The sequence below is a fragment of the Natrix helvetica genome, assembly GCF_964273705.1.
Source record: "Natrix helvetica genome assembly, chromosome: 2".
In the NCBI taxonomy this organism is placed as follows: domain Eukaryota; kingdom Metazoa; phylum Chordata; class Lepidosauria; order Squamata; family Natricidae; genus Natrix; species Natrix helvetica.
In genome coordinates, this window is record NC_138552.1 from 146711625 (window position 1) to 146728975 (window position 17351).

The 17351-nt window shown below is 39.6% G+C and overlaps 1 long non-coding RNA gene across 1 annotated transcript in view; it reads left to right on the plus strand.

Annotated features, from left to right (window-relative positions):
- The window catches only part of LOC309387916, a 30307-nt gene extending 21890 nt beyond the window's left edge, over nt 1–8417 (plus strand). Inside the window, exons 2-3 of the long non-coding RNA XR_014174690.1 lie at nt 3657–3955; nt 8205–8417. This is a non-coding gene — a long non-coding RNA (uncharacterized lncRNA). The remainder of the gene's footprint in view (nt 1–3656; nt 3956–8204) is intronic.
- Nucleotides 8418–17351: the final 8934 nt, after the last annotated feature.

Consider the following 17351-nt stretch of genomic DNA (forward strand, 5'->3'; position numbering starts at 1 on the left):
TACTTTAAATAGTTAAGTTTGCCTTTTTTGGGGTGACGTGTACTATTTAGGGAAGCATCCTTGGTTAAATTTAGCCAGATTCCTGTTCTGGATGAATAATGTTAGTTTTGCCTTCTGCTGTGTATTCCCAGCATTTCATTTCCCAGTCTAATATTATCAGCAAGGTGTCTTTTTTTCCAATGTTGGCCCAAATGTGTCCTCACAGCCTTCAGGGTATATCTTAATGAATTGTGATGTTTTTCCCCCCAAAGCACTAGAAATAAATATACAACATTTTTAAATAAAAAAGCAAGAGTTTTAATTGAAACCTAGCTGGCTTTGTGCCTAAGGTGATACTATAATTCACAGTCGCCAAGGTTTTAGCCTGATGCTTTAACCACTACACCAAACATGCCCTCTCTTCTACATTTGATCAGATGAGCAGAGACAATGGGAGTAAGATGGACCTGCAAATATTTCATATATATATTCCATATTTTCAATTTAAATTGGTTTTGAAAGAGGCATACAACTGTCAATATCATTCAAATCACATAATTTCTTATAAGGATTATTTTGAGTTCTTTAACAAATAGCTCAGCATATTTACCAAATGATAAAATTGAAAAAAGTGTTTCGAGCAGATATCCTTTAAAAAAAAACACCAATTTGCTTGTAAACAGTATAAGTTCATTCTTGTCTGGTCTTTGGCTTTGCTTAAAGAATGCTTAAAAGTTTCACATATTTTTCTGATATTCTTTATAATAAACCTAATGGGATTTTGGAGAGGAAAGGAAACATTAACAGTGAGACTGATGGATAGAATTGCTAGAACAGTTTTAGCCTTGTGTAGGATTTATAATGCAAACATTTATCTTACAGCCACAAACTCCAGAAAATGTCACCTAATTTTGAAAAAAATATATTATATACCTGCCATATTGCAAAATTGCTTTATTGTTTTTAAACCACTAAACATTGATTTGAGCTTCTTCAGTATGTTTTTTGTTCGTTTGCTAACCTAAATCTTTGTTTGTGAGACTCTAAAAAAAGTGTGTGAACATTTTTCAATTAATTTTTAATTTTAAAATAGTAGATGAACAGTTTTGCTAGCAATAGTACAACAGTCATCCTCAAATTTTATTTTAAATATTAATTTTAATAAAAATTGCATATTAAAAGAAATGTTTAAAATGATTTAGATATATTATCTAAAAATACAGAAATACTAGATCTTCAGTGGTCACCATCAGTTACAGGTTAGACAATAGATTCATGCATTAAGTAAACCTTAAGTAAGCATATAGCACGAGAAGTTGATTTCAGGCATAGGAAACGAACATATTTTTTAAAATATAACTTAGAAAAAACAGGCACCTGTTCTACCATCTATTTAATTAAAAATGATATACCTACAAGGAACCAAAAACTTTCATATCCTAGGTTTTGTCAAAGAGGGCTATAGAAAAGTCCCCAAACCAAAACAAAGCAAAAGAAGTAAAATGGACCCAAAATTTATCCCTTAGAAATCTTACTAAGTTTAACATGTAGACAAAGAAAGCATGCTTGCAGTTTTAATCAAAAAAGGAAAAGCCAGAAAACATAAAGATATTGCACAGTTTATTATAACTTTCTTTTGGATATACCTACATGGGTGCTTAGAGCCACGATGGCGCAGTGGTTAGAATGCAGTACTGCAGACTACTTCTTCTGGCTGCCTGTTGCCAGCAGTTTGGCAGTTCAATTCTCACCAGCTCAAGATTGACTCAGCCTTCCATCCTTCTGAGGTTGGTAAAATTAGAACCCAGATTGTTGGGGGGGGGGGCAATATGCTGACTCTGTAAACGACTTCGAGTGGGCTGTAAAGCACTGTAAGGTGGTATGTAAGTCTAAGTGCTATTGCTATTATATATATACAGGTATGTATATACTAACTTTGGAATTTCTGCTGCCAAGTGATACTGATACTTTTAGGCTAATTGATAGGAATAAGCCTTTCACTGCATCTAAATCATGTCTGAAATGCAGACCGCATTTATAGGTTTCTGTAAAGAACAGTGTTATTTACTTCTTTTGTGGTGTACTATATTGTTTTAACTCAGCTACAGTGGCTTGTAAATCGTGATTCATAGAAAATGACTTAGCATGCTGTGCACAAGCAGCAAATAAGTACTCCATTTAAGGAACAAGGTGGCCACCTCTGTGATTATAACAAATAAATCTCTGATTTTGTCAGATACAAAAGGTGAGAGGTATAATTTGCAACCCAAAATTAGGCATAGCTAGATGGCAGCAGCTAGTAGTCTTCTCTGAGCTCAGCTGTTGCAATAAATATCAAACTGGGTCATGTAGAAATAGCTTCATGTCCATCCATTGGTTTTCCTTAAATTTTTTTTGCTTCTGCTCTTATGTCAAGCTTGATACAGAATACAGTAGTAGTCGAAAGTAATTAAAGATCCTATACAAACCCAACATGCTCTGCAACAGGTCTCCTGACCTCACTACCACAATAGGAAGTTGTGAAGTATTTTAGAAGGAGCATATTTTAACACTGATGAATCAATATCATGATGATATGCATACAGTATGTGTAACTGAGAGTCTCTTCCATTACTGTACAAGAAATTATAACACTAGTATGAGAGCAGTGCTCTGTTACCAAAGGAATTATTTGGCATTGTCACAGCTTTATGCCACTGTTTTAAGATACAACTCAAGAAGGAGTCTTTGACTGTTAACTTCATCTGATATAAGTAGAAAGCCTTCCGTGAATCTTTGTCACACAAAGAATAATTTTGCAAATATTTTAACATAGGCTTAAAAATAGATTGGTTTTTAAATTATTGGCTTTATGTTTAACTTTGCTTGGATATAGCATGAACATTTGGGGTCTTTTTGTTAATGTCAGCAAAGTTTTGGAGCGGGTCTTTCTGAGAAGCAACACCAGCCTATGAATTTGCCCATATTCTTCAAATATTTTCACAAATGACTCTCCTAAACTGTCAAAGCACCTGGTGAAAAATTAAAAGGCTAGTTCTGGATTTGTGGTTCATCTGGCTAACCACCAGACTTCGGCAAAATGAATTAGACACATTTCTCAAGAAATAGGGAAGGAAAGATGATAGGGGCATGTATGAAATATAGGTGGTAAATGATCAAGAGCATGGAGATTGTTTTCACTAAAGCCTGGAATTATTAGCAATAAAAAAGGAAATGTACACTGTTTTTCTTAATATCTATGTAGGATGAATACCCTTTTAAGTTTTTATGAAGCATTTATGCCTTGCTGCCATTTTTTTTAACCTTTAGCTAATTACAAGACAGACATTTTAAAAGTTAAAGGAGTTGACATGAAAGAAACCACTAACAAGACATTTATTTCTTCCTATAAAAATTGCCAGATGCAAATTTTGTGAAATCATTTAAAAGCATTGTTTTAAAAGCAAAGTAATTTTATGGTCAAATGGCAGGTTCTTCTTTTTAAATGTTTTAAAGACTAATATGCAATAGTTAAGGTTATGGTGGGTATTAACATATATATTTTAAAAACAGGAGTGTTATATGTTTTTTTTTCCTGTTGTTGATTAATAAATACACAATCTGTCCAAGTGGATTGCAATAACATGTACTGCTAGTCAGTAAGCAACGAAACATTAAAATTTTCACTTCCTTTTCAGAAAAATGAAAAGACAGAGCTGAGGTCCAAGATGGATGCACTTATAAGAGCTTTCAAAAATTCAACGTGATTAAATTGAACATCCATCTACTCCAGAATCCTGCATCCTAGATGATAAGTCCTAGAGATCCATAAATGATTCTTGAAAGATTTAATTGATCCAGCAATTGGTACTCTGAGTGATGATTGTGATATCATCTTCATCAACCAATCTTCATGATGACTACAGAATATCCAATATATTTTCCAAAGTAACATGCTGCAATTAATCCCATTGCCTGTGATGTTGAAAACAATAAGGTAAATTCCATTTAAGATTCCTAGCTTGAATGGAAGAGCCTGAGCTTGCTTGGAATAAAACTGGACTTTGGTTGCATTGTCAGAATACAGTACTGCACAAAATATACTAAAACCGACTGATAATGTGTCACTGCCATTAGAACTGAATCAGTGGTGGGTTTCAAAATTTTTTAGAACCTCTTCTGTAGGTGTGGCCTGCTTTGTGGGAGTGGCTTTCCGGCCATGTGGCTGGGTGGGAGTGGCTTGGTGCTTAGCAACCAAAATGTTGGCTCAGAAACTCTGGCATTTGAAGCATGCAAGTCTTAAAGCTGTCAAGTTATAAGACCCTTGCACCCCTAACCCTTTGAAAAAAAGCCCCAGGGGTGTTCAAACTTGACAGCTTTAAGACTTGCGGACTTCAACTCCCAGAATTCCTCCTCTCGCTCTTCATCTTGATGATGTGCGGACGGGCAGAGGGAGGGAGCTGGAACCGGTTCTAATCGGCACTGTAGATTTCTGGAACCTCTTCTATAGAAGAGGTTAGAACTGGCAGGAACCCACCCTGAACTGAATGCTGCATGAGACAGGGAATCAAACAGAGCTGTTAAATAAGGCTGTTAATCTAGTCTGCACCTCCTCTCTCTTACTAAAAAGCATTAAGTGAACATTTTGATAGACCAAAGCCATGATGTGCAGTGAGGTTAATATCTATGACAACCCCCTAAAACCGTGATGGCGAACCTATGGCACACGTGCCACAGTTGCCACGCAGAACCTTCTCTGTGGGCACAAGAGCTATGGCCCCATCTTAGCTCCACTGCGCCTACCACTGGCCAGCTGATTTTCAGGTGCGCATGCAGGAGGCCTACTGGGCCCAAAATGAGTTTCTGAGTGGTGGTATCGGGGCTCCACTGTGGCCCATTTTTGATTGCAGGAGACTGCAGGGAGGCCTACTAGGCCCAAAGCAGGGCGTGTAGGGGTAGGGGTGTGCGGAAGGTCATGCTGTGTTTCTACTCTTACCACTTCTGATTTTACCATGCATACTTTTTTTACTGCATGTAATCTATTCCCACTGTTGTTCCTCACATACTCAATTCTCATTTCACACAGCTTAATTGCACTGAAGCATGCAAGATCCTTTTCACTTGAGAAACATTAATTCCTTCCAAACAGAACCCATCGAATAACTCAATGTTATATATATATATATATATATATATATATATATATATATATGTGTGTGTGTGTGTGTGTGTGTGTGTGTGTGTGTGTGTGTGTGTGTGTATGTATGTATGTATGTATGTATGTATGTATATGTGTAGGATATAGGATATACCTATTTCCCTGGCTCAACTGATAAGGAAGAGAACCCGTGGCTTAGTGGTTAAGACTCCTGCCTAAGATATATACAGCCCGGGTTCTAATCCCAGTAAGGGTATGGCTAGCTGATGAGAGCTAATTAGCTCGAAATAGATCTATCCTAGTCTCCCTTTATTTATTTATCAGTACAATTACAACATATATATATATATATATATATATATATATATATATATATATATATGTGTGTGTGTGTGTGTGTGTGTGTGTGTGTGTGTGTGTGTGTGTGTGTATGTATGTATGTATGTATGTATGTATGTATGTATATGTGTAGGATATCGGATATACCTATTTCCCTGGCTCAACTGATAAGGAAGAGAACCCGTGGCTTAGTGGTTAAGACTCCTGCCTAAGATATATACAGCCCGGGTTCTAATCCCAGTAAGGGTATGGCTAGCTGATGAGAGCTAATTAGCTCGAAATAGATCTATCCTAGTCTCCCTTTATTTATTTATCAGTACAATTACAACATATATATATATATATATATATATATATATATATATATATATATATATATATATATATATATATATATATATATATATATATATATATATATATATATATATATATATATATATATATATATATATATATATATATATATATATATATATATATATATGTTTGTGTTACAACCCCTGGTATTACAACCCCTGGTGTTACAACCCCTGGTGTTACAACCCCTGGTAGTCTCCCTTTATTTTATCAGCACAAATACAACATATATATACAGCCTGATCTGCATACGGAAGTCCACAAGCATTTCCATCCCTAAACAACAAACCTATAAATATATTGAATGACCAAAGGTGCATCACATCCCATTTTCTTACTCTTTGCTCAAGGTTCAGTTATGTACTGAACATTCCATCTATTCTCATACCTGCCTTTCTTCCATCATATAAGGCACTGAACAATCAACCTTCACATTCATATTTACACAAAACGTTCCACAATTCAAACCTATTCGCTTCCTCTAAAGTAACAGAGAACATAATTTTCTTCCTCACATTCATGCGTTTCCCAATAAACTGTTGAAAAATGAAGATCTGACTAATAAAAAAGCTGCACTTCCCAAATGTTGTTCATTGATACTCTCATACGCTTTCATTCTGCCAAATGCCATCCCACGCACACTTAACAATCTAACCATGCTGTAGGGTCGTTGTTGTTTTTTCATTCACTTTTGCTGTCCTTTGTATGAGATAATAAGGATTGCAGTTTCAATCATCAGGCACAAAGGCAGTCTTTTAACACATACTAAACAAGTTGCACATCCATATTTGAACATTTCTCCTTCGAAGTGATCAATGCTGCTTTGAGAGAAGGAATAGTGCTACCTGCCTTGAAAGAACAATGCTGGGCCTATTCCTGAAGAAGCCTTCTCTCATTCCAGCTGTGTTTAGATCATTTTTGTCTTATCTCCAATCTTCCCTCTTTTGGGGGAAGGTTTTGCAGAAGATGGTGTGGTATCAAGTGAAGAGCATCTCAGAGGTGCCCCCTTTGGCAGGGTTTAGACTAAATGAGTTGGAAACCACATTGGCCACCATAATGGACGTGTTGCATTGAGGCTTGGAAAAGTGAAATGTCTTTCTGGTCCAGGTAGAACTCAGCAATCACATCATTCTTTTGGAGAAACTCAAGAGTAGAAAGCTGAGAGTTGGCAACATTTTATGATAATTCAATTCTAATAGGAATAAACACTTCTAGTCAGTAGTGGCAGGGAAAGGTGGCTTGGCTTAGCACTCATTTGTGAGATACCCTAAGGCTTAGCCCTTCTGTTTCACACATACATAAAATTGCTGGAGGAGGTAATTTGTCAGTTTGAGGTCAGGTATCATCTGCTGATGATACTAAGTCATACTCTGATTAAAATGGAGATACAGTTGACTGGAGGTTTGGGGGAATCCAATGGGACAAAACAAGTTGAAATTATAACTTTGCAAGTTGGAGCTCCTGCTTATCCCCAAAGCATGACTCTCTATTGATTTCAATGTTGGTTCTGGCTGGAGTTGCAGATTCTCAACCTGGGAGTTCTACTGGACTTACCACTTGATCAGCTGGTGAAATGTATGACCATGGGGGCCTTTGCCCAGTTTAGGCTGATGAACCAGTTCCAATCCTTATTAGAGGGCAGCAACAACAAATTACGCTACAGTTACATCCACTGCGCTCTACATATTTTGGGAGAAGACTTAGCATCTGATGCAGAATGCAGAGGCCTATCTGCTGATGGATGAGACCTGCTTTAGCCTGTTTTGCAGCACTATGTTAGCTACCAATGAGTGTCTTTGGTATATAATTGAAAGTGATGGTTTTAACCTATAAAGCCCTACATGGCTTGACTCCCAGGTACTTCAGAATGGTTTCCTTCAAATAGAATCTGCCACCTTGGGTAATCAACCTGAGAGAGGATGTTTCAGGTTCTCCTCTACAAGTAGCTTATGGAAGAGAACTGTGACTCCAAAGTTTTGGAACAGCTTCCCTCCCAAAACTCTATTAACTTCTACACTACTGTCTTTCTGGAAGACAGCTAAGCTTATTTTATTCTATGGGGCCACTGATGAATATGATGACCTTATATGATGACAGATGGTGGAGACTGGTTGGCTTTTATTGAAATCTTTCGTTTTCTTTTCTTTCTTTCTTTTTGACACTATTGGGCTTTTCATAGTTTTATGCTATTATACTATTTTTCTTGTTTTATCCATTTTCATGACTGTTAACATGACTAGAAACGTATGGAATAAGTGACAGATCAAAATTTAAAATGAATAAATAAACCTCACTTTCATTGCCCACCTCTTTCTGTCAATGTACAATATATGTATGTTAGTTTCGTTTCATATTATTCATTCATGTTCTTTTCTTTTATTTGTCTTAGATTCCAGGTCAAAGTCTCCCATATGTCACATTCATCACCACACAGTCCCAAGATATTGATCACCTCACTTTCCATGTCCCCGCCCCCCAAATTTCAAATGTTCTAGGTTAATGTCTTGGTTACCTTTGTGTTATATGCACCAAGGATCTCTAGTCTTTGCTTTTCTTGCAAGGCAACCTACCGTTATCTGCATCCTGTCCATTACAGAATATCTGCAGTGTCATACACCGAAGGCCTTTTTAATGTGTTGATTTCTACCTCACTATTAACTCTCAAGCAAAAAGTGCAACTCTCTGTATCACCTCTTTGAGCCACCAGTAAACAAAAGAAAAACAAAACAAAATCCCCATAATACAACTATTTTGTCCTTTCTTCTTTAATAGCTATTTGGTTGAAAAGAAAAAAGGAGAAATGTCAGAGGAAATATGGGGAAGTTACAAGTAGAAGACAGCAATGCCTGTAATCACCCTAAAGTAACACAAAGAAGGAAGGTGATGAAAGATAAAAGCTTCCAAATATGTACCCAATATGATATCATTAATATTATTTACTATTCCAGTACAGGGACGCGGTGTTCGAATCCCTAGCGCCGAGCAACAGAGTTCCTGTTACTTGTCCCAGCTTCTGCCAACCTAGCAGTTCGAAAGCACATAAAAATGCAAGTAGAAAAATTGGGACCACCTTTGGTGGGAAGGTAACAGCGTTCCGTGCATCTTCAGCATTTAGTCATGCTGGCCACATGACCATGGAGACGTCGTCGGCTTTGAAATGGAGATGGAGATGAGCACCACCCCCTAGAGTCGGGAACGACTATCACATATGTGGGAGGAAATATACCTTTACCTATTCCAACACAGAGACATCATGTTTATCTCCCTGTGTGTTAATGGGCTGGTGACTCTCTTTTTTCCTCTTGCAATCGTTTCAAGAATCTGGCAAATCCTGTTGTTGTTGTTGTTGTTGTTATGAAAACAATAACAAGCCACAAGCAAAAAGCCTGAATTGATCAGGTACTGTTCAAAATGAGAACTCATTGGAATGCAGCCCTGCCTTTAAAATGCTTTTAGCTACAGCTTTCCTTTGAACAAAATCCTGTCCAAACTATATTAAAACCAAAAGATAAATCTTTCAGATTGTGTGCGGAGTTCCCCCTTCCCCCACTGAACTCCTGTGTACTGGAGAGAGAGAGAGAGAGAGAGAGAGAGAGAGAGGGAGGGAGGGAGGGAGGGAGGGAGGGAGAGAGAGAGAGAGAGAGAGAGAGAGAGAGAGAGAGAGAGAGAGAGAGAGAGAGAGAGAGAGAGAGAGAGAGAGAGAGAGAGAGAGAGAGAGAGAGAGAGAGAGAGAGAGAGAGAGAGAGAGAGAGAGAGAGAGAGAGAGAGAGAGAGAGAGAGAGAGAAGAATTCCTCCCTACTTCAAGAAACCTCCTTGGAGTAATCCCTTGAGCTTCCCTACAGGGCTTGGATTTCCTAATGGGTGCTTTGATGACAGAAGATAAGAGCCAAAGGTACCTTTATTCTCTCAGAAATGGCTCCGAATAAACAACCTTGATGATTAAGGCTCATAGAAATACCTGGAAGATTGATAGCTTGAAACCACTGCTGAGTGAATGAATAACTTCCCCCTTTAGTTTCAAAAGCTAATATTTGCCCACATTTGCTGCCTTTTAAGAAAGTGCAACTTTTCTCTCCCCCTCTGTTCCTCTGGCACTGAGTGTTGGTCAGGAACAAACAGGCCCCGGTCACCCTGTTATTTGAATTTTCAGCAGAGATTGACTACAGTATTCTAGTATTTGAAGGACTGCCACAAAAAAAGAGGGGGGGGGCGTGTCAATTTATTTTCCAAAGTCCCAGAAGGCAAGACAAGAAATAATGGATGGAAACTAATCAAGGAGAGAAGCAACCTGGGATTAAGGAGAAACTTCCTAACAGTGAGGACAATTAGCCAGCGAAACAGCTTTGCCTTCAGAAGTCGTGAGTGCTCCATCACTGGAGGCTTTTAAGAAAAGACTGGATAGCCCCCTGTCTGAAATGGTGTAGGGCAGTGATGGCTAACCCTTTTCTCCTCACGTGCCAAAATCGTGCGTGTGCGCTATTGCACGCATGTGTGTGCCCACACTCACAATCCAATGTGCCCCTGCACATGCTCGTGCGACCCCCCCCCACGCATGCGTGTGCGAAACACCTCTCCCCACCTCCTGCGTGGCCTACTTGGCCTCCTGCACCACAGCTTTCCTTAAGCCTCTGGGAGGGCGGAAATGGCCTCCCCTGGGCTCCGGAGGCAGGAAACAGGTCCGTTTCCAGACTTTTGGAACTTCCGGGAGGTCCATTTTTCGCCCTCCCCAGGCTCCAGTGGCTTTCTTCGAGCCTCTGGGAAGGCAAAAATAGCCTCCCCTGGGCTCTGGAGGCCCTCCCTGAAGCCTCCTGGCACCAAAAACAGAGTGTGGGGGAGCACTGCACCCCCATGTTCCCCCTGCCCCCTGCACATTTGTGATCCCCATGCATGTGCATGGATCTCTTGCGTGCATGGCAGAGACGCAAAAATCAGCTGGCAGATGGGAGGCACATGCACATGCGTGATGGAGCTAAGCTGGGCGAGGGCTCGTGTGCCCGCAGAGAGGGCTCCGTGTGCCACCTGTGGCACGCATGCCATAGGTTTGCCACCCTGGGTGTAGGGTCTCCTGCTTGAGCTGGGGGTTGGACTAGAAGACCTCCAAGGTCTCTTCCAGCTCTAATTCAAATTTTTGATTCTTGAATGCATCTAGATTGTAAAAACCCTAACTACTCTATTCTGATTGGTACTTCAGTTCTTCCTTCTGTGCCAGTTACAGCATTTCAAACACTGCACAAGCCAAAGTGTTAGAGGAAGGGATGAGTAAGCCTGAACCTGATCCCCTGCACAGTCTACAATAACAGATCTGAAAGCATGCTCAATGGAGGTTTTAAGTTGCACGAAGTAGGTGGACATGTTCTGTGAATCTACACTGAGCACATTGAAGCTTAAGTCTATTCCCACCCATTCCTTTTATTGGCAGGGTTCATTGGCAGTGCTTAATTCTTAAATAGTGTTTCAAATGCAGGCTTTTATTATGATGAGTTTTGTTCCCTTATCTTACTCAAATCATGCATGCCAATGCCAAAGAAAGTGCTCAGCTGTGAGCATTTGGCAACCTAAGCTACCCTTCATGGCAACCACACCTTTTAAAACAGATGTGAGCATGGAATTTGCTGCGCCACCTACTAGAAAGAGCTGAGGAAAGTGAGGCTCCCAGTAACCCCTAGTAACCCACCATCTTCAAGTCTCTGAACACAGTCTAGATATACACCAGGAAAGGCAACTCAAAAAATGAGATGTTATTGGATTTGATTAAATTGAAGGGCTGGAACGAATCTTGAAAGTCATCTATTCTTCACCAGAAAGAAATTCTAGATTCACCTGAAAACAAATTCTAGACCATTCCTGATAGATGGCTATCCAGCTTAATTAAATACTTCTACTGAAGAAAAGTCCACCATCTCCTGAGGCAACATGTGCCATTTTTTAACAGCTCTAACCCTTAGAAAATTTTCCTGGTGTTCAATGGAAATCCTTCCTGTGATTTAAACCCATTGTTTCTTTTTCTATCTTCTAGAAAAATAGTTCTTCCCTGTCTTCCATATGACAGTCCTTCAGATTCTTGTAATCAGTTACTGTATTTCCTCTTCCTGCTAAACAGGCCCAATACCATAATCATTCCTTGTGAATTTTCCTTCCTGACCCTTTATCTTTTCAGTTATCTCTTCTTGGGGGATGTTTGAGTCCAGTTTGCGATGCCTGATTAGGCACAATTATAGAGTTTGGAGGGGGGGGGGCAGCCGAACAGAAGTGGTTTGCCATTTCTTTCAGAGATGTTTTACTGCTTCCCAGTCATCAGCCTGACATAGTCATCTTCTATTCAAATATTTCCCCATACCAGACAAGGTTTGGCATCTGTTGCCCCAGCTGAGATGCTCTGGAAAGCAGGCTCTCCAACACTGCGGAGAGACTCCATTCTAAATTCTAGATAGTACATAATCAAGGAGCCAAAGGTGTTGAAAAATTAAATTATCAGCATCCCACAAAATATGTATGTTTGGTTTGGTCTGTTGAAAGCCCCAGTTCTACCATAGATTCATTTACTTCCATTTTCCCCCAGGATAAAAGGACACCATCATATACAATGGGGGGGGGGGAGCCCACTGCAAGTACCAGAAATGCTTATTCTTCTTGTCTTCCTAGCCCCAAATCAATAAATAGAGAATATTGGGGAAAGGCAGTCCTGTAAATAACCTGGCCTTCATACTTCATGGAGCACTTTATAGGTAACCAACAGTGCCTTTAAAGAAGCTTATTGGCAACCTATGCAGAGATGTAATATCCTCGGGTTCATAACTGCCTATGTTGTTGTATTTTGACTAACTATAGCATCTGGATGCTGCTCAAGGACAGCCCCAATGTAAGTGCTTTGCCGTAGTCTACCTAAGAGGTGATTAAGGCATGAATGAGAGCGAGCAGAACCTCCCAGTCCAGGAAAGGGCGCCCAATGCAAAACTATACAAAGTTGCTCATGGTCGTGGCCATTACCTGTTCCCTGATTTGAGAAGGATTTCCAAATTGCAGACACACCAGTTCTGTCTGTGCAATTTTATCCTCTCTCTTTTATCACCCTGTGAATTGGGGTGGGGAGGAGCTGACTAAGATATTGTCATAAGCAACTTTCTCGGTCTGTGATCCAACCATATTTATCCAACTCTGTCTTGGTAAGGAATCTCCCCTCCATCCTTCCAGGTCATCCACTTCCTCTCTGCAATAGTATCTTTAGCTCATGCTGAATCAGGTTCAAGCCACTCTGTCTTCCAGTGGTAAGGACTGAGCTCTTTGAAGAATGCTTCATGGTAGAAGAATATAGGAATGCAGGAATCTCTCTGACGCTAGGGTTTGTGTTATTGTTTTCTTTGGGAACAATGGTCTGATATCTTGTGTTTTATGTGTGTAAGCTGCTTGGAGCCTGTACTGAATTAGCAGTCTAATACAGTCAGGGAGACAAGTTAGACTGATAAACAGACAGACAACTAAGCAACCTACACTGGAAGGGACAGTTAAACAAACATGATACATAATAGCTTCAAGTAGCTTTTGAAGAAGATGTTTAAGATTTTTTCTCTTGTACATTTTTTCCCTAACATACATTATAGGATATATATATACCTTGGAGGGGCATATTTGATTAGAAAAAGCATTGCCCCATCCTCTCATTTACCCATCCAAAATAAATTTCATTTTTAAGAAGACAAGCAGTTTACTTAGAGAAATTGCACATGACAAATTTTGTCCTCAAAACTAAAACAAAAACAGCACAGTGGAGAATTGTATAACTGTTTGACCCATAAGGATTGATCGAACTAATTACACTTGTCCCTAACATAGATATATGAGCAATAATTTCTGCTATTCAGTTAATGCTGAGGAAGGGGGGGGGGTCCTTATTCAAATTAATCAACTAAATATTGCAGGGATACTTCAAAATCTGAAAATGATTAAATATAATATTTAATCTACCAGATAATATCTGGTAGTGTGCTTATGGCAGACTTCAGGGCAACTGAGTATTACATTAAAAAGTTAGCAGGCCAAGAGTTCTGAACTGTGTTAGAACGGCAGCAGGCTTGCGTATTATGCTGTGTGTTGAACTAAAGAGTAGCTGTTCTATTCCTAGCCTCAAACTACAATCTGCAGAACATCTTGCGCCAAATATGACTCCCAGGTTCAACTTGTCTCTCATCTGCTCTCTTTTCCCCTCTCTTTCCACCCCTCTGATCATCTACCCACTGTAGAACTCTGCTGTCAACTGCAACCAAGACAATATGGTTAATCCTAAAAAAAGATGCACATCTCCATTGTTATGATGATGATGATGATGATCAACGATTACACTGTATCAGATAGCTTCCTCTTCTTTAGGAACCAACAGGTAAGTACACTCCCTGATCCTCCATGAGTAGGATTTTCACCTCTCCCTCAAGCGCACTTTGCTTCCCTTTCGGAGCCTTCAATTCTGCAATATGCAATGTATTTTTTAGCTGGTAGAGCTGAGTGGTGTGCTTGCTTGCTCTGACCTGGCTATAGGAGTGGACAGGAAATGTGCTAGGTGCAAGCTAATGTAGAAATTGCCACTTTATTGCAGTAATAGGTAATGGTTCCCCTCACACATAAGTGTTAGTTGCTCCCAACTCTAGGGGGTGGTGCTCATTGGTATTTCAAAGTCGAAGAGCCAGCGTGGTCCAAAGACGTCTCCGTGGTCATGTGGCCAGCATGACTAAATGCCGAAGGCACACAGAACGCTGTTACCTTCCCACCAAAGGTGGTTCCTATTTTCTACTTGCATTTTTACATGCTTTCGAACTGCTAGGTTGGCAGAAGCTGGGACAAGTAACAGGAGCTCACTCCAGTACGCGGCACTAGGGATTTGAATCGCTGAACTGCTGACCTTTCTGATCATCAAGCTCAGCGTCTTAGCCTCTGAGCCATCACATCACTATTGCAGTAATAATATAAGCTTGCAGTAATAAGTTCAAGCATCCTGCCTCATTCCACAGTGGCATCGAGAAGACTGAAGAATGAAAGACCCACTATGATTCATACCATCAGGAATCAAAGATAGAACTAGTGGACCATTGGTGTGAGGTAGAAACTTTTGTTCAAACACTGCTTTTAATTCTCAACATGACTTTGGATGTAAAGCCTTAACCATAGCATGTTCCTCTAGAGTTTGCTATCTAGAAACCTTGACAACATGGAAGAACACATACTCAAACTGCTAAGCTGTCAGCCAAAATGGCATTCAAATACATACATCTCTTGTTCAGCGAGCTATGAATTTCCTAATTGTTGAATAAAGTTTGCTAAAGGTCAATTAAGGCAAGAAAATTCCAAATAAGCAAAGAAAACAAATGCTGTCTGACTCCTTATCCTTAAGCTACCTTATTATGCAAATGAGAATCAAGTGAGGAAAATCCCCACCATACACGTGAATTTACACAATAGACGAATGCCAGAAGCCCTCCTCCCCAACTGGCTGTAAGTAACACTTACTAGTACATTCAAATATTTCACACGCAGGTGGTGGAACAGTTTCTTTTCTTTCTTTCTTTTTTATGTGGTAAATAATTAGCACTTTTCAAAACTGTCTCAATTTGCCATTAGTCAAAAAAAATATTGTCAACACCTTCAGAATTTTTAAAAATCTGCTGGTACAAGAGAAGATTTTGTTGCTGTTAAAAATGAATTAATTTCAGATGGAAACTTTTTTTTTGAGAAGTAACATTATCCTCTTATTTGAGGACTGCAGTAGACTGAAAACATTTGAGTTGCCCAAACTCTGCATAATCTATATCAGAGGTGTCAAACCCGTGTCGTCATGGTGTCATCACATGTCCGGGCCTTGGCGTGGCCAGTGAATGATGCATCTGGCCTACGGGCTGGGAGTTTGATAGCCCTAATCTCTATACTACTAAAATTCTCCTGAATGTTTGATCGTTTGTAATCTTCAATTGGGTGTAATGATGCATCATAGGGCAACAATTTCTCAACCAAGGTAGCTTAAATAAGTTAACTTACAGAATGATGGGACACATCACTCTGAGGGGTATGAAATTTGGGGAGTTGATTTCCCTTTCAGAAATGTGGTCATGTGACCCTCATTTCCAGCAATTCCTCACAGCTTCCCATAAGTCAGTGGAGAAGCCGGCAAGAACTCAATTGTGATTGGCGATCATCCCTGTCAGTTTTTCCCTAGCTAAGTCTTTGCTTGTAGGAAGCTTGCAGAGAGAAAGACAGCATGCTGGGGGAGTGTGAGGAAAGAAGAGTGAGAGAGGAAGATTTCCGATACTGCCTGCCAGCTTTCCATTCCACAATAAGGAAGCCAGCAGGAAGACGGAAATTTCCTCCACTGCTTTTTTGCCCCCCCCCCCCCAGTAGTCATGCTGTTCTCTGTTTAGATAAGAAAATAAGTCTGAAATTTACTAGATATTTATTAGGCAATGATAGACCATCTAGTTAAACACTAAAACAAAATGGATAATGTGAAGCGTTCTTTCCCCTTATATGTCTATCAAACACTACCATTCTTCCAGGATGCTAAGAGATTAGTATTTTTGTATCAGTCAATCAATCAATCAATCAATCAATCAATCAATCAATCAATCAGTTTATAATATTGCCAATGCTTCTTATTGATTCAAGGCTGGAAAGGAAGCGTGCAAAAATAGCTGTCTGCCTGCATGATGCCTGTTTATTTATCTAATTTATATAGCCACCCATTTTACAATCAAGCAATGCTGGGCAGAGTACCAAGAGTCCCGTGCCTTAAAAGAATAAAAGGTCATTTAAAAAATGAAAATGGTTTTCATTTATGTTGCACGTGCAATCTCTGGATGGAGGACTGATGACAGGAGCAAGTTTTAAAAACTTATGGAATGGATTGTATGAACAGCACTAGCAACAAACATTGAAGTGCAAAAATTTTCCCTCTTTTCTCATAAAAAAAATTCTCAACATAAAATAAAATACAAAATCCAACCCATCTCCCTACCATCAAAATATGCAACTGATTTATTTTCATTTCTTTCTTTTTTAAAATCTCGACCATGGCATTTTTTCCCACTTGTCAACCTCCACAAAAGAAATCACAATTCCCTCTGGCAAAAAAAACGAAACCTCCACAATTGATGTATTGATATTGAAATGTTGCCTCTAGTGCCTAAAATCTTGGTTCTCCTTCTTCCCTGCCTCCTCCTCCTCACAATTGGCTGAGTGTGCAATCCTTCAGCCTTTCAGCCTGTGTGGGAACATACATTGCCATAAACTCTACTACTCTGTGGCTTAACTTCCTGCTTCAGGAACGAGGCCCGCAATTGATTCTGTCCCTACAGTTTTGTGTGGGATAATAAAAGTGATTTGGTGCGTCCCCACGGTATCATTTGTAGCATCCTCTGCTAGTGGGAGAATCAACCACCAATCACTCCCCTTAACATGTGGAGAATCTGAGCTGAGCATGGCAGTGCCTGAGACAGAGAGATTAACCCCCATTCAAATTCCTAGAGTGACATGCTTGCTAGCTGTTGGTTGAGCTCT